The following is a 26,137-nucleotide window of genomic DNA, read 5'->3' as shown; positions in this document are numbered from 1 at the left end:
CTCCTTTCAAGACACTGTCCATTCCGTTCAACTGCTCTTCCAAGTCCTATTAGCAGATACAAAGATAGTGTTTCGTGGTTGCCGTTCCCGTAGCAACAGTTCAGGGTAGCGCTGTTGCGCCGCTCTTCCATTGTCTTCAGGGAATCCTCACAGGAGGTGTATAGCGGACAACTCTTCATCAGTAAACCTATCGCAGCTGCTCTGTATCACTGTTAACGTACAACTGACACTACCGGCAAAAGAAACCCGACACAGAACCAAACAGTACCGAGCGCACACATGAGCACGAAGGGAAAGGAGAGCTCTAGTGTTGCCACAGCAAGTACCCGAATAAATGAAACAAGTTTGTTTCCAAATAAGGCACACTGCACATAAAGTAGACATTGTGAATGTATGCTTTCCCGGCGTATACAGCTGGCGAAGAGTTCTCGGGCTTTGAAAGGTGGCTACACTGTGCCACTGCGCCAGAGATTGCGCCAAAGAGTACTATTAAGCCGCCTCCACAGTGCTTGTGAAGAGATCGTAGAAGTCAGTGCTTGTTGAGAGTTCGTGGAGGTCAGTGGTTGTAGAGAGCTCGTAGAGGACAGTGTGTGTTAAGGGCTGGTGGTTGTCGTGAAGTTGGAGTAAGATGTTGTAGTAAAGAGTGTTGTTCCATGTTTTATGCAGTTATTTGATGGGAGAGATAGCAGATGTTATTGTGTGCATTTCGCCAATATATATGAAGGTAAAACTTACAATGCTCTTTTATTAATTGTGTATCTGAAATAATGCGTCACTACAGGTTCAGTCAACAAAGCATCTGGCTTGTGTTCTTGTATTAGAGTGAATTCTGGTTTTCTTACGCAATTACAGTTTTTCTAAATTTCTTTTGTCACGTCAGCATAGTTGGTATTTAAAAAAATTCTTGTCTTGTTGGAAAAGAACCGTGCCAGATGTGGACGTTGAGTCACACTCCCACATACAGAACAGTTACATTTGTGCTTGGATTTTGTAGGTTTTATAGTTGCTGGGGACTTAATTAATTAACTGTATTTACGAAAATTTTCTTACATTGTTTGTTGCAGTCAGATAACGTAATAATACTAGTCAGGGCCAACCGATTACGAGACACTGCGTAATCGGACATACAGCTACTACAAAAAAAAATATTTTCAATCATATATATTTAAATAAGCCCCCATGCACGTGGCGACAACTGCTTCGGATCGTCCCTTGGATTCTTCTGGTTGTGAAAATTGTAGACTGTAGTATTGTTGTAGTAATTTGTAGTTAGTAATTGTAGTCTACTTTGCATGTGTAGATTTGGTAATTGTCATTCTTCTAATGGTATTTTTTTTTCTTTCAGAATTAAATTTGTTGTCTTGTCAACGGTTTGACAATTTAGTGCAATTATTTCAATTGTTCGATTGATCGTGTTTGAGGGAAACATCTAGTGTGAATAGTGTTGTTGGAGATAAAGAGTCACGGTGTGTAATTTTCGTACAGTGATGAATCTTTCGTATATTTTGTAAATGATTACGCGATCGATGAAAAAGACAAAAATGATGAATAGTGAGAACGAAATTGTTGACATGGCGAACTCGCCAACACAGGACAACTGTATGAGGAATAATGGAGTTGAAAATAATTTAATAAGTCGGGAAGACAGTCCGGAACCATTTCAAAATTTTTCTCAATCGGAAAATTCAGAGAATCTGAGATTAACGACAGAAGATTCTGAAATAGTATCGAACACAGATAGCCTTACAGCTGTGACGAAGGAAGTTAGTTTTGCGGGAGATGTTAGGGGCGAAAAGAATTCTGAACAATTTAATATGGAGCAGTTGATGAGTGTACTATTAAATTTTCAATCTGAATTAAAAACTGATATGGGAACAAAGTTAGACTCACTGGGATCACAGATGGGAACAATTAAAACTGAGATGGGAACTTTACGGGCTGAATTAAAAACTGAGATGGGAACAATGGAAACTCGGTTAGGATCTGAATTTAAAACAGAGATGGGAACTTTGGAAACGCGGATAGATTCACGAATAGGGACATGTTTCAAAAATATGAAAGATGAATTAAAGAAAGAAATCAGGGAAGAAGTACAACCGATTCTGAATTCTCACAATAATAGATTAATTGCAGTGGAAATCAGACAAAGGGAACAGGATAGAGAACAGGAAGAAAGAGATCGCGTGATAGTACAGAATTTTTCAGAGTTAAATTTACAACGTGCAAAGGATAAGGAAGAAATATTTGAAAGAATCGAGGAATCCGTACCAAATGACAGAATAAATAATCTAACACGACAATATGAACAGTTAACTACCAAATGTGTCAATACTGAAACCCGAGTCGCGACACTTACGGAAGATGTAAACAAACAGAAAGAAAAAATAGGTGACTTATCGGAAAGAGTTGAGGAAATTTCAGATAAATTGACAAATCTTAGTTTACATGGGGACAGAGATTCGGATGATACAGCCCCATTACCATTTGCAGAAACCGAAGAGTATCAGAACATAAATAAGCATGTTGAGAATCAGGGAAAATTTAATGAACGCGTGAAAAGGGAATTTGAGGCATTACGGAAGCAAGTCAAGCAGATCGAAGGCGAAATTGTAGGAAAAGATAGCAGAAGAAATTTAGAATCACAGGTAGCAGAGGGGTTTGAAGAAAATAATTTGTTTCATTTACGGGATGCAACAAGAGAGCGCCAGGCGCACGAACTTGACAATAATCGACATTCGGACCGAGACAGACGCGGTAGGTCTTTGTCGCCACGAGGCGAAAACTTTGATTATAAACACTTTTTGACTGTCCGGAAATTTAAGATATTTCGCAATTCTAAGAATGACATACATCCATGTTCATGGTCAGGTCAATTTGCGTACGCACTTCCGCCAAAGTTGCCATTAAGTCACAAACTTGAAATTATGTGCAGCTATTAATGTCCTCAGGGGATTCACTACTCTAAGTGAATATGTGCCGTAGCGAGCATAGGGCCCCGAGCTGTAGTGGTGCTATTTCTCTTTTAGTTTTCTGTACCGCTGCCTACTCTTTTACTATTCTTTACATCTGTCAAAACAACTCTTGGACTATCAATCTATCTAGTGAGTAAGTGAACAATAACCGGATATGACTGTTTTACCCAAAAGTGACTTTGGAAATTACCGATTGGACTTACTGTACCTATTGCAGCATCTATTCGTAGTTTAAACGAAATGTTACCTGTTTATCTTCGTGACAATATTACTTCATATGTTGACGACATTCTTATTGCTAAACATTCTTGGAGTGAGCACAACAAAATTTTGGATTCATTATTACGTATTTTTGCACGAGTTGGCATGACAGTGAACTTGGAAAAATCTGAATTTGGTCGTTCACAGGTGAAAATTCTCGATCACATTATTTCTACAGAAGGTATTCTTCCTGATCCAGAAAAATTAGATGCTATTCGTAATTATGCTGTTCCTACTACAAAACGTGATGTTCGTAGTTTCCTTGGTGTTTGTAACTTTCTTCGACGCTTTGTTAAATTGGACGATTTGGCCACACCTCGTTTATGTGAACTATCTGGATAGAAATCTAATTGGTGTTGGGATGAGGAAGCTCAGTCAGAATTTGAACAGCTTCGTGATGCTTTAGTTGCTGCTCCACTTCTTTCACATCCGGATTTATCTAAAGAATTTTGTTTGGCAACGGACTCATCATACAAAGGCCTAGGTGCACATTTATTTCAAGAGATAGAAGAAAACGGCGTTGTAGTACAGAAGACTATTGCATTTGGAAGTCGCGTTCTCTCTAAATCCGAAAAGAATTATTCGATTACGGAACTTGAAGCTTTGGCTGTTGTTTGGGCTTTCACAAAATTTCGCACATTTTTGTTTGGCAGACATACTAAGGTTTATACCGATCATCGAGCTCTGGAATTTCTTATGTCAACAAAATTAACTCATGGCAGATTGTCACGATGGGCGTTGTACCTACAGGAATTTGACTTTAGTATTGTTTACATACAGGGTTCTTCTAATATTGTTGCCGATGCTTTATCACGTGCACCTATGGGTTTGAAACAAAGTGCTGAAGAGGACTGCAAGGAAAACAATTATTGTTTGATGTATATTCAAGGTGTTGCGTTTGAGAACTTTATCTCGTCTTCGCTCCAGGACATCGCTAAGGAGCAAAATAAGGATCCAATCTGGAAGGACATTAAGGAGAAGTGGAGGAGAAAAGAAAGCGTAGCGATTAGACAGCATTATTTAGTCCGCAATGACATTCTTTTTAAACGAAAATCCGTCGACAACTCTGTTTGGTTAGTTTGTATTCCTGATGAGTGGGCCAATAAATTGATTTGGTATACGCATTTCAGTTATGCACACTTTAGTCCCAGAAAATGCTTTCATAAATTACGAGAAAATTGTTACTTCAGTAATATGGAAAAACGTATTAGATCTGTTCTTGCCAAATGCAAATTATGTCAAATGGCTAAGCCTCCAATGATTTCTCACAGAGCACCGTTGTTTCCTGTCATTCCAGCGAAATTAAAGAAAATGGCTGCAGTCGACTTGTTTGGTCCAGTGGTTCGTTCTACTAATGGTTTTGCGTACATTTTCGTAGCAGTGGAGTTGACGTCAAAATATGTGTGTTTTACACCTTTACGCAAAGCAACAGCTCGTTCAGTATCTAATGCTTTCATTAAACATTTTCTTAAAGAAGTTGGTCATGTTGACAAGGTTATATCAGATAATGGATCACAGTTTCGTTCTAAAATTTGGCTTCGTACTCTTCAGCGTCGTAAAATTAAACCAATTTTCATTTCACTTTTTCACCCTCAATCTAACGCTTCAGAGAGATGGATGAAGGAAATCAATAAATTGTGCCGTCTTTATTGTCATCAGAATCACAGAACTTGGGATCAGTATCTTCATATTTTTCAAAACATTCTGAATGAACTTCCTAATGATTCAACTTCTTTACCGCCTATATTGATATTAAAAATTATTCATGATAACACTGTTGAAGTAGAAACTCTTAAATCTCGACGCTCTAAAGGAATACATCATATATCAAACGTAAAAATTTTTGTGGAATAACATACTTTAGAGAAACTAACAGCTAGATGTAAACATGCGGAGAGTACAAGGATACCGCGCTGTGTTTTGGCGGCGGCACATACTCAAAGCAACAGTGAAGTCTGCGCGCCGCACAAGGCAGTCGTTGACCGCGAACAATAGCTTCCTACGTCACGCGCCCACAGCTGATCGAGCGCTCAGTGCGAATGCACTGACAGACGTAAACAAATACACAGTTTAATTTCTCCGACTAAATTCAGTATAAAGCTATAGTGACTTGATGAATTGTGTTATTAACATTCAGTATTTTTCAGGATACGGTTGTATAAAATATTTAAGAACTACAGGTAAATTCTGTGTGTCTCCGACGTTAAGACGACTTGCTATCGAGAAAATTTCAGAAAGAATGTAATTTCCAAGAAGAAACTAATAAACTGAAAAGGTAACTATTAATTGAGTTCATTTTTCAGGTAACATATTTCCACTTAGGTACGTACTTTAGACGTAATTTGCTGCTCACGATTACGTGATTCATACTTTGTGCTACTTTCATGTTCTATGAATTTACTTGTGAAGCGACGTGCTTGCGTACGTTAACTGATTTTGACAATGATTATTAATGAACTGGGTTGTGACTTGTATATATTATGCATCGCTTGGCTGCACTGCTATTTCACTGATGTCATATTTTTCTATTATGTTCCTGCTGTGCTTATTTATTTAAATTATAATTGTAACCTGATTTATTGTGCTGATGTGATTATGTATGTAAGTTATACTTTGTGATTTATCTGCTTGCGCCTCCATGTTTACTTGCTAAGATGACATATGAACATTTATTTGCTTATGCTGATATGATGCTAATGACCTGTTTATTACGTAAGATATATGTTTGCTGCTTTTTGTATGGATTACATATTTACACATTTCTGTTTTGTTGCCATAACTGCTCTTTAATTTGGTATATAGAAATGCTGATATAAGGTGTATAAACATAGAGTTTAGGTCACACTATGGTATTAATTATAGATTGTTCGCTTGGCAGAGCCTCGTTGTAGGAATTGTGCTGCATCCACTTGTTGACATTCTGTTCTCTACTGGTATATTTACTCGCTATTGCATGTTTTGCTTACGCTCAGTGCCTTACATTTTTAAGATAAGAAAATTAACTGCTATAATTCGACGAACGACATTAGTACAAGAAAGTCATAGAAGTCACATGAGCTGAGGTTTTATGGAAGCTGTATAAATTTATGCTAATAGGAAGGAAGCTAACGACATGACATACCATTACTAGGTTTAGACCATTAACAGTTATTACACTGCATTTTTCGTGAGCAATTGAAACAGGAAGTGACACTTGATACAAGAAATACTCCACATGTTTGCTTCTGCCATAATTCTTGAAGTGGTGTACACACTGTGAAATATTGTGATCATTCACATTCCGTAATCGTACTTAATTACTGAGAGTTATTCGAACTAAGTCTGTTAGAGGTCATGTATGCATTTCTTTGTTTATAATTCATAATGAGTAGAAGATTGGGCTCAGATGGATTACACAGAGGTTGTGTGTTGACAATGTGTCTTCGGATTGTATGGGATGCTGAATTGAAGTTGCATTAGGATTTTATCTGTACTTGTTCGAGGAGACTGACTAGAGAAAAGAGTTGTTATGGAAGTGAAATGATATTGGTGCTGAGGTTTATATGTAGCGACGTATTATTGAGGTATTGAGAGTATATGAAGTTGATGATTATTGGAGTTTTGTGGACGAGAGGTAAGGTAAATGATGTTGATGATAAGAGTTATATGTATCGACGTATTGAAGAAGTATTAGTGACGTATTGAGATTATGTGATGCTGATGATTATTGGAGTTTTGGTGTATAAGAGGTAAAGTAAGTGAGGAGCATATTTTTTTTGTTGGTCTTATGGAACAAGGAGGATGAAGAGAGCAGACTAGAACACTAAAATAGAAGGAAGATAGTCTATACACACACTTTGTTAAATCACTAAGCAGTATATACTTGCATATCTTGGCTCACTGACAGTTGTTCAACAACAGTACATTTTGATCTGGCTTGGCAAACATTGGTCTTGACATGATGACTATGACGTTGACTAACTATTATTGACTATTATACATTGCTGCCAGTACTACTTGATACACATGATGAACATCAGATTTTGACAGAATTTCATTTACACAATTAACACTATTCAGTTACACAGTAGTACTTAATGTGGATGAGAGATGAGTGAGTGTGTTTTGTGTGTTTTCCTTTCCTAATCCTACCCACCTATCTCCTAAATATTATTTTATTTGTTGGTAGTGGCTTGCACTGACACCCATGAATATTATAGGTTTACTGGTATTTGTGTATTGTAATAGTTAATAGGACAATTATCTGACATCATTTGTGTGTTTGTTATGATTTGTATGTTACTGTAAAAGCATTTGTATGTGCATTCAAACTATTGTCCATGCCTGAACTGTCTGATTAGTGAAGATAAATATTCTGAACTGTTACCTGCACTTTTTCAACATGATGTGTGACATTTAGTCATGTTTAATTTCTGCTGATGAACTGTGTGATCAGTGATGGCAAAAAAATTATGGACTGTTATTTGTACCTTTTCTACATGATTGGTGCCACTAGGACATGTTTAATTTCTGCTCATAAACTCTGATGAACAGTGTGATCAGTGCTAGTGAATTTTATAGAACTGCTTCTGCTGAGAGATGTGACTTTTTGCTGTTTGCACCTGCACTCAACATTGCTGGGTGCAACTGATGAACTGTTTTTACTGAAATGATGTCACTTGTTGCTGTCTGCACCTACTCAACATTGCTGGGTGCCTCTGATGGACTGCTTCTACTGAACTAATGTGACTTGTTGCTGTGTGTACCTCTTGAACTTTACTGGGTGCCACAGATGGAACTGCTTCTACTGAAATAATGTCACTTGTTGCTGTCTGCACCTGCTCAACATTGCTGGGTGCAACTGATGGACTGCTTCTACTGAAATGATGTCACTTGTTGGTGTCTGCCCCTGCTCTCAACATTGCTGGGTGCAACTGATGAACTGTTTTTACTGAAATGAAGTCACTTGTTGGTGTCTGCACCTGCTCAACATTGCTGGGTGCAACTGATGAACTGTTTTTACTGAAATGAAGTCACTTGTTGCTGTCTGCACCAACTCAACATTGCTGGGTGCCACTGATGAACTGCTTCTACTGAACTAATGTGACTTGTTGCTGTGTGTACCTCTGCAACTTTACTGGGTGCCACAGATGGAACTGCTTCTGCTGAAATGATGTCACTTGTTGGTGTCTGCACCTGCTCAACATTGCTGGGTGCAACTGATGGACTGCTTCTACTGAAATGATGTCACTTGTTGGTGTCTGCACCTGCTCAACATTGCTGGGTGCAACTGATGAACTGTTTCTACTGAAATGAAGTCACATGTTGCTGTCTGCACCTACTCAACATTGCTGGGTGCAACTGATGGATTGCTTCTACTGAACTAATGTGACTTGTTGCTGGGTGTACCTGCCAAACTTTACTGGGTGCAACTGATGGACTGCTTCTACTGAAAAGATGTCACCTATTAGTATCTTTTTTTTTGTATAAACTAATCATTGAAAGCATTTTATGTGAACATTTGTATAAACTGATTTTTTGTATATTGTGTAAACTATTATGTAAAGTCACATGTATGAAAAGAAGTTGTATTGCTTACTGTATTTCATATATTAGGTTAGTGAAAGGTCAGTGCAAAGCCAAAATTTTTAACTAATTATGTGATATTTAGGTATTAATATTATCTTTTATTTTTGTCTGTATTTTTGTGGACGAATTTGGTGGTATTTTCACCACCAATGCTGGCAAAAATACCATCAAATTCTGGCCTGTGGAGGAGGGGCATATGAAAGGTGGCTACACTGTGCCACTGCGCCAGAGATTGCGCCAAAGAGTACTATTAAGCCGCCTCCACAGTGCTTGTGAAGAGATCGTAGAAGTCAGTGCTTGTTGAGAGTTCGTGGAGGTCAGTGGTTGTAGAGAGCTCGTAGAGGACAGTGTGTGTTAAGGGCTGGTGGTTGTCGTGAAGTTGGAGTAAGATGTTGTAGTAAAGAGTGTTGTTCCATGTTTTATGCAGTTATTTGATGGGAGAGATAGCAGATGTTATTGTGTGCATTTCGCCAATATATATGAAGGTAAAACTTACAATGCTCTTTTATTAATTGTGTATCTGAAATAATGCGTCACTACAGGTTCAGTCAACAAAGCATCTGGCTTGTGTTCTTGTATTAGAGTGAATTCTGGTTTTCTTACGCAATTACAGTTTTTCTAAATTTCTTTTGTCACGTCAGCATAGTTGGTATTTAAAAAAATTCTTGTCTTGTTGGAAAAGAACCGTGCCAGATGTGGACGTTGAGTCACACTCCCACATACAGAACAGTTACATTTGTGCTTGGATTTTGTAGGTTTTATAGTTGCTGGGGACTTAATTAATTAACTGTATTTACGAAAATTTTCTTACATTGTTTGTTGCAGTCAGATAGCGTAATAATACTAGTCAGGGCCAACCGATTACGAGACACTGCGTAATCGGACATACAGCTACTACAAAAAAAAATATTTTCAATCATATATATTTAAATAAGCCCCCATGCAGCTTCCACCCGGGTGGCGGTGTCTTCAAACAGCGACGTTTCGACGAGTGACATACTCATCATCTTCTGGCGAAGTGCCGAGACTTTGCGGATGCCAGTTCCTTTATACCTGCGGTGTGCCCCCCACCACCTGGCCGCGGGTGACTGGGTCCAGAGGAGCCGGCGGGCGAGGTGGAGGGGGAAGCGGGTGCGCCGTTCGTGTCTCCGTCAGAGCATTCTGATTGCGTCTCGTGAGCTGGACGGTTCTTGTTGCGTTCCTGGCGTATTGCGGCTAATGCTGGATTCCAGGCCGCGCTCAGTTGATAGCCTTTGTCCCTGTTCACAAGGTTCTCGTGGACCCGTATTTCTATTGATTCTTTAATGACGCTATCCCAATAGCTCCCGGCTCGGCATAGCACCCTGGTGTTTTCGAAGTCAAAGGTGTGGTTTTCTTTGATGCTATGTTCAGCTATAGCAGATTTCTCTATCTGTCCAAGTCGAACATGCCTGATGTGTTCCTCGCACCTTTTAGAGATGCAGCGCTGCGTTTGACCAATGTACTGCACACCACATTCGCAGGCAATGTTGTATATACCAGGTGTGTTTAGTTTGAGTGGGTCTTTAGCTGAGCCCAGCAGCTCTTTCGTCTTCGGCGGTGGTCGGAAGACGGTATTTATGTTAGATTTTCTTTAAAACCTCCCGATTTTGGCCGATGTGGGCCCCAAATATGGAAGAAAGGCGAGTCTCTTGTTAACTTCCTCTTCCTCTTCCTGAACTTTGTCAGCCTGTCTCCTCTTGAAGGCGCTGCCAATCTGTGTTTCACTGTACCCGTTTTTCCGAAATACCTCTCTTAGGTGGTGTAATTCGTCTGAGAGGCTTTCTTTGTCACAAATGACATGCGCCCTATGTACCAAGGTGGTCAGTACTGACTGGCGTTGCGCCGGATGGTGGCAGCTGGTTGCATGGAGGTACAGGTCTGTGTGTGTCTTTTTTCTATATACTGAATGGCCCAGCGTGCCATCCGCTTTCTTCCTGATCAGTATGTCCAGGAATGGAATACAGCCATTCTCTTCTACTTCCATCGTGAAGGTTATATTCTCATGTATGCCGTTTAGGTGGTCCATAAACTCCTCCAGTGCCTGCCTGCCATGCTGCCAAATCACGAAGGTGTCGTCCACATAGCGGAAGAAGTGCCTGGGTTTACGGTGAGTAGTTTGTAGTGCCACCTCCTCAAAGTGTTCCATATAAAGATTTGCGATCCCTGGAGCAAGGGGAGATCCCATGGCCACTCCACCCACTTCTTCATAATGCTCTCCATTGCACTTGAAGTAGGTGGTCGTAAGTGCATATTCAAAGAGCTTCACTGTTTCAGGCTCGAAGTGCCGATTAAGGAGCGCCAAGGCGTCTTGTAGCGGTACTTTTGTGAACAAGGAGGTGACGTCGAAGCTCACGAGTAGGTCATCACTCTGTATTCGGATGTCCTTCAGTATTCTAACGAAATCCGCGGAGTTTTTCACGTGATGACTGCAGTGTCCCACCAGTGGTTTCAATAGTGTCGCCAGGTATTTGGCCAGTCCTCCACCTCGCCCGCCGGCTCCTCTGGACCCAGCCACCCGCGGCCAGGTGGTGGGGGGCACACCGCAGGTATAAAGGAACCGGCATCCGCAAAGTCTCGGCACTTCGCCAGAAGATGATGAGTATGTCACTCGTCGAAACGTCGCTGTTTGAAGACACCGCCACCCGGCTGGAAGCCCGAGAACTCTTCGCCAGCTGTATACGCCGGGAAAGCATACATTCACATTTACGACACCTCTACGGGGAGGAGATGCTCTGTAGCTTCAAGCTGCTGCAGAAAGAACGCAACAGGAAAGCCAAATTGCTCAGCTCACTGGCTTTCCTCCAACGTTGCCGTGACAAGAACATCTTGCCACGATTTGCGGAATTAAGACATCCTGTGAAAACGAAGAAAACCGAACGTATTTTACGGCGAGCAGGGATGGCCATTGTCAGGGAACGCATTCACTACACACGGCAAGAACTGGACAAGAATGCTCGCATCCTGATCGCATGTCACCTGAAAATGGCAGAAGCATTACCGGCACACACTTGGGAGTGGGTTGACTGCAGCTCTCACGCCGACAGTGAGGTGCAGAAACGACATGTTGCCGCAAAACAGATCAACAAATTCGGCAGACTCTCTGGAGCGCAGTCGACCCAGAAGGTGACAAATAGCATCAGAGCTATTGTAAATTTGACAGATAAGGTGCTAGATGCAGCCACAACTTCTGTCCTCACGAAAGGGTTGAACTTTGCACCTGTACCAAGGACCATACCGAAACGGGACATCATCAGCAGCGTAGAGGAAGCAATCCGGGGCCTACCCAAGGAGGAAGCTGAGCAGATCCGAAGGGAGACCTGCAGGATCATCGACAAGTCACGACTCCCTAAAGCTAACATTACTGCGCAGGAGCGAGAGGCTATCCGCGCACTGAGGGATGATGCTGACATCATGGTCCTCCCAGCAGACAAGGGAAATGCGACGGTGCTGATTCGCACAGTCGACTACCAACAGAAAATCTGCTCTCTGCTGCATGACCCAGCCTACAGGAAGCTCAACAAGGACCCTACATCGACGATGACCAGGAAAACCGTGGCGCTACTGAAGGACTCAGATCTACCAGAGGCAGTGCAGAAACGGCTGTATCCCAGAGCGCCAACGACACCGCGCCTGTATGGGTTGCCCAAGATTCACAAAGATGGGGTGCCTCTACGGCCGATTCTGGACACTATCAACTCGCACAGTTATGGACTGGCCAAATACCTGGCGACACTATTGAAACCACTGGTGGGACACTGCAGTCATCACGTGAAAAACTCCGCGGATTTCGTTAGAATACTGAAGGACATCCGAATACAGAGTGATGACCTACTCGTGAGCTTCGACGTCACCTCCTTGTTCACGAAAGTACCGCTACAAGACGCCTTGGCGCTCCTTAATCGGCACTTCGAGCCTGAAACAGTGAAGCTCTTTGAATATGCACTTACGACCACCTACTTCAAGTGCAATGGAGAGCATTATGAACAAGTGGATGGAGTGGCCATGGGATCTCCCCTTGCTCCAGGGATCGCAAATCTTTATATGGAACACTTTGAGGAGGTGGCACTACAAACTGCTCACCGTAAACCCAGGCACTTCTTCCGCTATGTGGACGACACCTTCGTGATTTGGCAGCATGGCAGGCAGGCGCTGGAGGAGTTTATGAACCACCTAAACGGCATACATGAGAATATAACCTTCACGATGGAAGTAGAAGAGAATGGCTGTATTCCATTCCTGGACATACTGATCAGGAAGAAAGCGGATGGCACGCAGGGCCATTCAGTATATAGAAAAAAGACACACACAGACCTGTACCTCCATGCAACCAGCTGCCACCATCCGGCGCAACGCCAGTCAGTACTGACCACCTTGGTACATAGGGCGCATGTCATTTGTGACAAAGAAAGCCTCTCAGACGAATTACACCACCTAAGAGAGGTATTTCGGAAAAACGGGTACAGTGAAACACAGATTGGCAGGGCCTTCAAGAGGAGACAGGCTGACAAAGTTCAGGAAGAGGAAGAGGAAGTTGACAAGAGACTCGCCTTTCTTCCATATTTGGGGCCAACATCGGCCAAAATCGGGAGGCTTTTAAGAAAATCTAACATAAATACCGTCTTCCGACCACCGCCGAAGACGAAAGAGCTGCTGGGCTCAGCTAAAGACCCACTCAAACTAAACACACCTGGTATATACAACATTGCCTGCGAATGTGGTGTGCAGTACATTGGTCAAACGCAGCGCTGCATCTCTTAAAGGTGCGAGGAACACATCAGGCATGTTCGACTTGGACAGATAGAGAAATCTGCTATAGCTGAACATAGCATCAAAGAAAACCACACCTTTGACTTCGAAAACACCAGGGTGCTATGCCGAGCCGGGAGCTATTGGGATAGCGTCATTAAAGAATCAATAGAAATACGGGTCCACGAGAACCTTGTGAACAGGGACAAAGGCTATCAACTGAGCGCGGCCTGGAATCCGGCATTAGCCGCAATACGCCAGGAACGCAACAAGAACCGTCCAGCTCACGAGACGCAATCAGAATGCTCTGACGGAGACACGAACGGCGCACCCGCTTCCCCCTCCACCTCGCCCGCCGGCTCCTCTGGACCCAGTCACCCGCGGCCAGGTGGTGGGGGGCACACCGCAGGTATAAAGGAACTGGCATCCGCAAAGTCTCGGCACTTCGCCAGAAGATGATGAGTATGTCACTCGTCGAAACGTCGCTGTTTGAAGACACCGCCACCCGGCTGGAAGCCCGAGAACTCTTCGCCAAAGTAGACATTTGTACCTTTGCACAGATATTATCAGTGCAATACAGGTACAGAGATAAATGGGCCTAAGAAATCAAACTAAATGCATTTTTATAATATTTTATAATGACGAAATGTACGCTTTGTTCGTTTCAGTCTGTAGCATGTGATGATATCCTGAATAGCATGCGAGACGATTAAGTGCAATGGTCGTTATGCGTCAATTAAACATCTGATTACAACATATGCGGACAAGCTCAGTGATCAGAAGGGTTGGGCTCTGTAGTGCATCTGAATACAGTCGCAACGAGAGAAACAAATTAGCAACGGATATAAACTGATTACATTTATGTTGAATTGCATCTTAGTGGAAAACGTGTAAAATTACAAAAAAAAAGGGTCAAATGGCTCTGAGCACTATGGGACTCAACTGCTGTGGTCATCAGTCCCCTAGAACTTAGAACTACTTAAACCTAACTAACCTAAGGACATCACACACATCCATGCCCGAGGCAGGATTCGAACCTGCGACCGTAGCAGTCGCACGGTTCCGGACTGCGCGCCTAGAACCGCGAGACCACCGCGGCCGGCTGTAAAATTACAATTGGACACGAATGTCTCTGTTACATTGCTCAGTCGTAACACGTATGAACTGTTAGACTCCCCACGTCTGTCTAAAACTGGCACAAACCTGACGGCTTATAATGGACAAGACCTTCCCGTTCTCTGAATATGTACTTCGCCTGCCATGTATCGCTCGCGTACGTGAACTGTAACTTTCACTCTGCTCCAATCACGCGACTGTGAGGACATATTTGGCCTTGATTCTTTTCATTTGTTTGGCTTTAACATTCAGAACAATGTGTTGTCAGTGTATGCATTCAATGCAAAAGACAGAGTAGCTAGCTTGCTGAAAGAATTTCCGGAACTCTTTTCTGGAGAGTTAGGCAAGGCTAATAATTTTGTTACAAATGTTACTATGAAAGACAATGCTAAGCCGAAACTTTGCCTGGTCAGGACAGCTCCTGTTGCATTACAGGACAAAGTTGCTGCGGAACTGAAAGAATTGCAAGATAGCAGAGCTATTGCGCCCCTGCAACCTAGTCAATGGGCAAGTCCACTGGTTTTGCTCCCAAAACCTTCAGGTCGCATTCGCCTCTATGTTTACTTTAAGTCTATAGTCACCCCACAAACTGTGATTGATAATTATCCATTGCCACGCCCAGAGTATCTTACGGACAGATTAGGCGCTGGTCGTTACTCTTCAAAAATTGATCTGCGCGACGTATATCTTCAAATACGGCTAGATAAGAATCTCAAAATGTGTGTGCTGTGAATACTCATTTGGGCTTGTTTAAATATTTGCGTTTGCGCTTTGGGAGTGCTTCCGCACCCGCCATTTTCCAACGGTATTTAGAACAGCTGACTGCTCACGTACCAAACTGTTCAAACTATTTGGACGATGTTGCCGTAGCAAGTCGTATACCTTAAGAGCACACTGCAAATTTGCGTGCTTTTTTTCGTGTTTCCTGATGCAGGACTACAGTGTAGACTCGACAAGTGTGATTTTTATAAACCTGAGTTGCAATATCTTTGTCATGTCATAAATAGTCAAGGTGTCCAACCTCTTCAGTCACAATTGTTAGCCATACGAGACCTGCCAGTTTGGAGCACAGAATTGTATGGTAGTGAAACTTAGATTGTGGGAAAACCGGAACAGAAGAGAATCAAAGGATCTGAGATGTGGTGCTACAGACGAATGTTGAAAATTAGGTGGACTAATAAGATAAGGAAAGAGGAGATTCTGCGCAGAGTCGGAGAGGAAAGGAATATGTGGAAAACACTGACAAGGAGAATGGACAGGATGGTAGGACATCTCTTAAGACGTCACGAATAACCTTCATGGTACTAGAGGGACTGTAGAGGGTAAAAACTGTACAGGAAGACCGTGATTGGAATAAATTCAGCAAATACCTGAGGACATAGGTTGAAAGTGCTACTCTGAGATGAAGAGGTTGGCACAGGAGAGAGGAAAGAAAAAAAAAAGGAAGGAAATGGGTGGAGGGGGGAATCCTACAGAAATTTCTCATTCTTGACTTCCAGAAAGCATCTTAACGTGAAAAAGGCTGCTAGCCATATTTTATCGTTCGTTGATTCCTTCGTAGCGAAGCACAGTGGCGGGTAAGGGGTATTTGAATGGATTATAAAATCTGGAGTGTAAGGCTACGAATTTCCTCACGGTGGCTGAGTAGAGCTGTAACAGCCAGTTCTTAGATCTACGTATAGGGAGGTGAATTCGTGACGCTCAATGATACGTTAGCGACACGCAGTCGCTTATTGGCAGACTGCCTTCATAGGAGAAAACCACATCTGGCGTCAAAGCTCGGAGCAATGAACTTTCGCACGTACTCTCCTCAAAAATAGCCAAGAAATAAGCGGAAAAATAATCAAATATCGCGCAGCGATAAGTGACTGTCACGTTCCAATGCGCACAGGAATTGGAAATATTAAACTTATGATGAAAAGTCCAATGTAATGTGTAAATCTGTGTTTTTGCAATGGCCCAGCTAAACTTCGAAATTCTTTCCAAGTACTCTCCTGAATTTCCATGAAGACTTTTTCGTATACATTGTGAATGCGTCTTCTCAAGTCCTGTATGTCTGTAACCTTCGATCAGATCATGTAATTCTCTATAAACTGCCGTAGGAAGAAGCCTAGTGGTGTGTTATCAGATGACCGCCGTGACCACTGAATCAAACCATCTCGAACAATCAAAGTATGCGTAAAGTTTTCTTCCAGTAACTGACGAACGTTCAGGAACTGTTAACGAAGGTACAAGCATGCGGTATAAGTTCCCAGATATGCAAGTGGCTCGAAGACTTCTTAAGTAACAGAGCCCAGTATGTTGTTCTTGGTGCCGTATGTACATCAGAGACAAGTATATCATTAGGACTGCCACAGGGAACTGTGCTATTATTTTTTATATACGTAAGTGATCTGGAGGACAGGGTGGTGAGCAATCTGCGGTTGTTTGCTGATGATGCTGTGGTGTACGCGAAGGTGTCGAAGATGAATGACTGTTGGATTATAGATGACTTAGACCAAGTTTCTGGTTGGTGTAATGAATAGTAGCTAACTCTAAATGTAGAAAAATATAAGCTATTGCGGATGACTAGAAAAACAAACCCATAATGTTCGAGTGCAACATTAGTAGCGTCCTGCTAGACATAGTCACTTCGTTCAAATATCTAGGAGCAAAGTTACAAAGCGATGTGAAATGGAACGAGCATGTGATGCTTGTGACAGGGAGAATTTTAGGAAAGTGTGGTTCATTTGTAAAGGAGACCAAATATAGAACGCTGGTGCGGCCTTTTCTTGAGTACTCCTCGAGTGTTTGGGAACCGCGTCGGATTAAAAGAAGACATCGAATCAATTCAGAGGTCGGCTACTAGATTTGTTACCGGTACGTTGGAACAACACAAGTGCTACATAGATACTTCGGGAACTTAAATGGGAATCCGTATAGGTGAGGCGATATTCTTTTCGAGGAACACTATTGAGAAAATTTAGAGGACCAGCATTTGAACCTGACTGCAGAACGATCCTACTGCCACCAACACGCATTTCGCGTGTGAGATCAGATACGAGAAATCACGGCTCGCACGGGGGTGTACAGACAGTCCGCTCTGTCTGCAAGTGGAACAGAAAAGAAAACGTCTAGTAGTGGTACGGAGTACCCTCTGCCACGCACTGTATGGTGACTTGCGGAGTATGGGTGTAGATGTACATGTAGATTACTGAGGTAATGCCCCATCAAGGTGGAAAAAGCCGTCAGGTTTCAGAAATTCAATTGTGGCGCAGCAAACTATTGTAATATGTCCAAGTGAACATCACTGTTGATGGCAAAGTTTCTGAAAAAGAATAGACAAATGAAGCAATTGAATATACGCCCACACCAGACACTGATATCGGGACTTTCCCTCTCCGTTTCGCGTGTAACATGAAGAAACACCGATTACCGTAAATGAACGTTATGACGGTACAGTTTGGCGGACACATGAAAAGTATACTCATGAAGTAAACAAATCTTTTGCAAAAAGTCACTGTTTGCGTCAACCTTGGCTAGCATACCCACTTAAACTGTTCGCATCTGAGCTTATCCGTCTGCTCTAGCCCCTGAAACAACTGCCCCATGTATGCAAAGAGACTAACCTCTTATGGAACAAGGCTCTGTACACTGGAGATCGTGACATTTTGAACTCTCTGGTCGCCGTTTGTATTGATTTTGCCGGACTTGTTACACACACCTGCGGCATCTTGTCCACGATGGCGTCTAAAACTGACGGGCGAGTCGACCCTCTTTATGGGGAACGCTACCCGTTTCCATGAATGAAGCCCGAATAGTTGCTCGGGACCGTGGTTCGTTTCCTTACTGTGCTCCGAAGTCTCCTTACATTTGGGCATGGAGCTTCGTCTCTATATACAAGGATACAGACTAAGCTTTAGTCTGTAGCGTCCACATTTTTCGTCATATCTGCGAAATCTGGAAAATTACCTTGTCGCATATTGAAAACCAGTTGTTACTATCTAATACAGAAAATTTAGGATCTTTTAGATGACGATAAGTTGGTTTCAGGAAAGCTCACGGTACCAGAGGGCAGGTCTGACGTTGCTCTTGAAAATGGAAGCAAGACTAAGAAAAATCCATACACTTCCACAGGCTTTGTTGTTCTAGAAGAAAATATTCGATAATATAAAATCGTGAAACATGTCCGACATTCTCAGGAAAGTAGTTGTAAGCTACAGGAAAAGGTGGGTGACATACAATAAGTACAGGAATTAACAAGTAAAAGTAAAAACGAAGTACTTTGATTAGAAAGGGTATAAGACAATGATGTAGTCTCTCGCTCCTACTGTGCAATGTAGAAATCGAAGAAGCGATGAAGGATAAAATATAAATGCTCAGGAGCGCGATTAAAATCGATGGTGAAAGGATATCAACGATAATAATCGTTGAGGACATTACTTATATGACGCGTTGAACAGGATGAACAATATAAGCAGCTCACACTATGGCCTGAGAGTAAACCGAAGAAAGGCGAAAGTAACGAGCGGTAGCAGAAGGGAAATTCGCGATGTACATCACATCAAAATTGGGGACGACGGAACAGACGAAACGAAGTTACACAGTGAGGATGGAGAGAGGAAGCAATAAAAATTAGACCAGTATAGGCAATGAGCGTGTACGTGGAGGAAAGGGTTTTGTAAGAATCAATCATAGGCCTTAGTTTGAAAAACAAATTTCTCAAAGTGTACGTTTGGAGCACAGCATTGTATGGAAGTGAATAACGGATTGTTGGAAAACCGGAACAGAAGAGAATCGAAGCGTTTGCGATACGATGCTATAGGAGAATGTTGAAGTGATAAAGATAACAAATGACATTCTCTGCAGAATCTGTGAAGAGAAAACACAAGGAGCACATTGAGAAGAAGAAGGGACAGGACGATAGAACATATGTTAAAACATCAAGGAATAACTTTGTGACCTAACTGGTTATTCACGTGTCATCATGATGATGAGGTCCCATACTCCAAGGAGCGTAGGGGACGATGCGGGAGACCCGCACCGCTGTACTAGGCAAGGTCCTAGTGGAGGTCGTTTGCCATTGCCTTCCTCCGACCGTAATGGGGATGAATGACGTGTCACCAAGCTACCATAAATGTAGTTACTGCAGTTGTATTATCCGAAATTTTCTGGATGGAGGAACAGGACTTGTGGAGTCTGGAGTATTGAGCTCCTTAAATTACCCGTAGTTGGGACGTGATGAGAAAGCCTGACTGCAAGCTTGGGACATTGGGTGGCGGAAGTGAATTTTCGGACGTTTGCTGAATGCCCCCCAGGGACGCTAGAGCCATAAGTGAATGCTGGAGGACGTAATAGTGCCCCCATGCCGGGATACTCTAAGGTAACTTCTCAGAGCTGGTCCCTCGGGGGTAGCAGAAACGCCCTCAGGCTTTCCTAGAAGCATATGCAGAGAAAGAGCCACACCGCCATATTACCACACACAGCGTGGGGACGAGTTGTATTTTGCGCCCAAACGAATTTTCAGCCAATCAGGGTGAATGCCCGTCAAGTACCAACTTCTAGTCAGTTTATCTAAATACAAAAAGTTCTTCTGTAGAAAATTCTGCTCACTTCCCCTACAATTTTGAATGGGAGGAGAAATTATCTTTTGTCATAGTGGCAAAATTCGCAATTTCTCCCCTCCACCTGTAGTGAAGAGGTGCGGCAAGGAACATAGGAGGGGACTGTCAGATGGAGTTAGGGTCGAGAACTTGGAGTTCACTGTTCAGAGGACGTCTCATCACGAAAATATCGCGAGCTGTCCGGCCCAGCGAAGCGCTTATTTTGCAGTTAGCGTTTGTGTTGCTATCCCTCTGAGCAACTCGCCATTTCACGATGTGAGTTTCTTTTTTATAGTGGAATTCTTGTACTAGGATCGTGATTCGATCTTCTCCGCTATTATTGCATTTGCGAGCTGCTCAGGCTTTGAACGGTCATTGGTTTGATGAGTAGAAGTCTTCCAAATAGCCTTCAGGTGCCTTCAGCATTTACTCAGTGCAGTCAATGCAATCGGTAATTTTTTTTCAAGACCAGGTACGTTTATTGTGCTTCACCATGATATGGTGTCTTGTCACTAGAGTTTCCCTTGATCTATGAATCATACTTTTGAATCAAAAAATAAAAGATTTAACGAGTATTATTGTTTTATGTCCTACAACCATTTGAAGAGGCGGCCCTCTTCCCTAAACAAATATCGTCATATGGCTCCGTATAACTCACTCGCAGTGTCGGCGTTCCGGCGTAGAGCAAGTGCCATTGTCTGGAATATTTTTTGATTAACCAGGAAATATAAGTGTTTCATTCCTTTTGCTTATGAATTATTGGTGGTTTATATATTGGTAATTAAACTTAACCTGCATGTGCGCGGTGCACTGTGAGTGGTTACCAAAGCAAGCATCGTTTCAGGGTGTTGTTGACCAAGGTATCTAATATCTGCTAGATTTAATCGTCTTCCGAGTCCGCATGTGCGCCAGGCAGCCTGCGCTTACTGTTGCCGAACTCCAGACGGCTCACACTATCCTTGAAGCACTGCCCACAGAAAGAAGCTAACATAACAACTTTCATGGTACTTGTGGAAACTGTAGATGGTAAAAGCTGTAGAGGGAGACAGAGATTGGAATATATACATGGAATAATTGTGGACGTTTAGTATAAGTGTTACGTGAGTTGAAGATGTTGGACAAGAGAGGAGCTGGCCGGTGTGGCCGCGCGGTTCTAGGCGCTTCCGTCTGGAACCGCGCGAACGCTACCGTCGCAGGTTCGAATCCTGCCTCGGGCATGGATGTGTGTGATGTCCTTAGGTTAGTTAGGTTTAAGTAGTTCTAAGTTCTAGGGGACTGATGACATCAGATGATAAGTCCCATAGTGCTCAGAGCCATTTGAATCAAGAGAGGAATTCTTGGCCGGCTGCGTCACACCAGTCACAAAACAAATGACAAAAAAATGTACGAATGTAAAGACAATTTGTCTATGCCCACAAAAAATGTCGCACCACGAATGAATTATCTGACTGGGATGGAAATCGGTAGATGTGATGTGAATATACAGACAAACAAATGAGTACAGCTTCAGGAAAATTGTATGATTTATTCAAGAGAAAGAGATTTACAAATTGAGCAACTCAGAAAGGTGTTGGTCTACCTCTGGTACTTAATCCCAGCAGTTATTCGACAAGGAAGTGATTGATAGAGTTGTTGTCCGACAGAGGGATATTGCGCCAAATTGTCTCCAACTGGCGCCTTAAAGCGTCAAAATCCCGAGCTGTTTGGAGGGTCCTGCCCATAAGGTTCCAAATGTTCTCAATTAGGGAAAGATCCGGCGATCTTGGTGGCCAAGGCATGGTTTCAAAAATGGCTCTGAGCACCATGGGACTAAACTTCTGAGGTCATCAGTCCCCTAGAACTTAGAACTACTTAAAGCTAACTAACCTAACGACATCACACACATCCATGCCCGAGGCAGAATTCGAACCTGCGACCATAGAGGTCGCGCAGTTGCAGACTGTAGCGCCTAGAACCGCTCGGCCACCCCGGCCGGCCCCAAGGCATCGTTTAGCAAACGTGAAGACAAGCAGTAGGAACTTTCCCTGTGTGGGAGCGGATATTATTTTACTGAAATGTAAGCTCAGGTTGGCTTGCCAAGAAGGGCAACTAAACGAGGCGTAGAATATCGTTGATTACCATTGTGCTGTAAGGACGCCGCAGATTTTATAAAAAGAAATTGCGTCCCAGACCATCACCTTGGTTATCGGGTCGCATAGCGAGCGACAGTCAGGCTGGTATAATACCGTTGTTTCAGGCCTCTCCAGGCACATATGAAGTCTTCACGGGTTGTCAGGCGAGTAGCGTCGTCGTCTCGCAGCAACGTTTCGATGGAATGCTACGAGACGTCGACACTACTCGCCTGACAACCCGTGAAGACTTCATATATGAAATTCGCAGAGAAAGCCTGCACTCGCATCTCCAGGCACGTCTTCGTTGGTCATTGGGATTCAGCTCAAAGCAATACTCATTACTGAAGACAATTCTACTTCAGTCAATGAGGCTCGAGGCTCAGGACGCATCTGGAGACGCCCCACAAAAGCGGTGGGATACCAATCTGACTGTTGCCCACCATGCAGCCCAACAGCTGGCAGTGATGGGATGGTGTGCCATTTCTTTTCATATCAGGACTCCTTCGTTTGTCATCTGCAGCAAACTTACAGCACAGCGATACGTCGACGATATTCTGTGTCCCGTTTTGTTGCCCTTCATGGCTTACATTTCAGCAGGTTAATGCCCTCCCGCAAATGGCGAGGGTTTCTACTGCCTGTCTTCATGTTTGACAAACACTACCTTCGTCAGCAAGGTCGCCGGATCTGTCCTTAAGTGAGAGTATTTTAACCATTATGGGCAGGGTCCTCCAACGAACGTCGGATTTTGACGATAACGAACCAGTTTATCACGATATCCCTCACAAGGACACACAACTATCAATCAATGACAACCCGAATTACTGCTTACACAAGGGCCACAGCTGGTCCAACGCATGACTGACTTGCTCAATTTGTGAAGCTCTTTCTCTTGAACAAATCATCCAATTTTTCTGAACCCGTAATCATTTATTTGTCTCTACATGTACATCAAATCTACCGATTTTCGTCCCATTCAAAATGGTTCAAATGGCTCTGAGCACTATGGGACTTGACATCTATGGTCATCAGTCCCCTAGAACTTAGAACTACTTAAACCTAACTAACCTAAGGACAGCACACAACACCCAGCCATCATGAGGCAGAGAAAATCCCTAACCCCGCCGGGAATCGAACCCGGGAACCCGGGCGTGGGATTCGTCCCATTCCGACAGTTTCTAATTGCCTCTTTTTTGTCTTGGAATGTACTTGAAGATCTGGTTTCAGGACTCGAACTGCATTGTGGTTTAAATAAAAACCACCTTTGTTGCAGAAAGACGCCGTTCTTAGATTAAACGCAAACATTGTGGAACGCTAGCCTTGCGCCAGAGCACAGCACAGCAAGTTTCCTAATCGCCACGGGTGACTCCACCACCTGCGCTGGAGGCTAGGGAGGAGTGGGTGGTGGGGGGGGGGAGGGGGGGGGCGGTGGTAGGGGGTAGGCAGACGCCAGCAGCTCAACTCCTAGAAGAGCGAGGCCGCTGTTGGCAGGAATGTGGGGGGCGTGCCGTGCCAGCACGTGGTGGCGGAACTAACGACCCCCGGGCTTCGGCCCGCGCCTTAATTGCGTCGACGTAGCTGCCCCCGCCGCCCCCACACTGCAGCACGTGCAGCGCCGCAGGGAGGCGGGCAGCCGCTGCCCTGGTATTGCAGGCAGGTGCCGCTGTCTGCCACCAGCTGCTTCTCACACCGCATGCACACACACCCGTAGTAGGCTATCGGTATGCATGCGACAGCACGTGTACCTACTGTTCCAAAACACAGCGCAAAAAAACAGGAATTTTCCGGTTATCTTAGCTCAGGTTCTATTGGTGACAAAAAGGTAGGTTCAAATGTTTTGGATAGTCCTTGGGGCAGGGTCAATTTGTATGCACAACGGAAGTCTCGTCTTGGTCTTACTATCCTACCAAGGAGACTGTCTGCACTACGCATTTCCGTCCACTTTCGGAATACTGCTGCGCGATGTGGGATCCTTACCAGAAAGGATTAACGGGGTGCATCGAGAAAGTTCAAAGAAGGGCAGCACGTTTTGTATTATCGAGAAATAGGGCGGGAGAGTGTCACGGACATGAGACAGGATTTCAGTTGGAAACCATTAAAACGTTTTTCGTTGCGACGTTATCTTTTCACGACATTTCAGTCACCAACTTTCTCCCTCGAATGCAAAAATATTTTGCTGGCGCGGACCTATATAGGGAGAAACGATCGTCATAAGAAAATAAGGGAAACCATAGCTCTCACGGAAAGATACAGCTGTTCTTTTTTTCACGCCCTCTTCGAGAGTGGAAAAATAAGGAATTATTGTGATGGTGGTTCGATGAACCCTCTGCCAGGTACTTTCGTGTTACTTGCAGAGTAGCCATGCAGATGCAGATGCTGATGTCAATTCTACAGTGCAGGATCATAGTATGAATATAACACACTTCCTGCTGCCTAGCAAGTGGAGAAAATCGGATGGTTCTTTTAGCATTTGATGGGGCCTTCGATGAGACTTATGGAGGCACCATTGGTTCATGGGCGGTTCCTCGGAAAACTCCAAAAAAAGGTTTTTTTTTTTCGTCGTCATCAGCGGACCAAATCCCAGCCGAGGATTCCAAGACGGTTATGCACAGCAACTCGCTGAAATTTCTACGATATGTTACTAAGATCCTGATCTCGAACAACACTGAAAATTTTCATCATATCTTTATCCTTTTCCGAGACAGAGGGGTACAAAGTACTCTAATTCTACACGTAAAATCCTCAGTCTAAATAATAAGTAACTGCAGGGACTAGGCATTTATCTACAAGAGCCATCTTCCAGTTTTAAAAAATTTTTATTCGTTATCGAGAAGCACTCGAAAAACTTATTTCTGGGTATCAAAATGCAGCCGCGGAATACGAGACGGCGCTACACAGCATGTGGACTCTCACTAGATTCTGAAAAAACGCGGTATATACGTTGTACAGTAAATGGCATAACGCCATTGATAAATATAGACTTTGAACAAAAGTCTGTTACTAAGGCACAATATTCAAAATTGCTGAATGTGTGATATGATGAAAAATTGAATTGGAAGAAACACATTGATGATCTGCTGAAACAGTTAGCTACTTATGCTATTAGGGTTATTGCAAATTTTGGTGATTAACATATCAGTAAATTAGCCTACTATGCCTATTTTCATTCACTGTTTTCATGTGGCATCATATTTTGCGGTAATTCATAATTAAGACAAAAAGTATTCATTTCACAAAATCGTGTAATAAGAATAACAGCTGGAGCCCACCCAGTCACGTTGCAGGCATTTATTTAAGGAAGTCGGGGTGTTCAGAATATTTTCGCAATACATATATTCACTTATGAAGTTTGTTATTAATAACCCAACTCAGTTCAAAAATAATAGAGAGATGCATAGCTACAAAACTAGAAGAAAGGATGATCTTCGCTGTTCTGGGTAAAATCTGACTTTAGAAGACGTGAATTATGTTGCCACAAAAGTCTTTGATCATTTACCAAATAGCATTAAAAGTGTGACAGCTAGCCAACGAAAATTTTAAAAGCAAATTTAAAAAAACCTCCTCCTACTCAGTAGATAAGTTTTTAAACATGAAGCAGTAACTGTAAACAACAATAATAATAGTAATGTACACATTGTATAATGAAAATTTATGTTAAACTGACACGTTCCACATCATTACGAAATGTCGTATTCATGATCTATGGAACAATTATTAATGTAATGTAGTGGCTGAAATTTTTATGACATATTTCTAAGATCCA

The sequence above is a fragment of the Schistocerca americana genome, chromosome 6 (assembly GCF_021461395.2).
Source record: "Schistocerca americana isolate TAMUIC-IGC-003095 chromosome 6, iqSchAmer2.1, whole genome shotgun sequence".
Lineage (NCBI taxonomy): Eukaryota > Metazoa > Arthropoda > Insecta > Orthoptera > Acrididae > Schistocerca > Schistocerca americana.
This window is presented reverse-complemented; position numbering follows the sequence as displayed.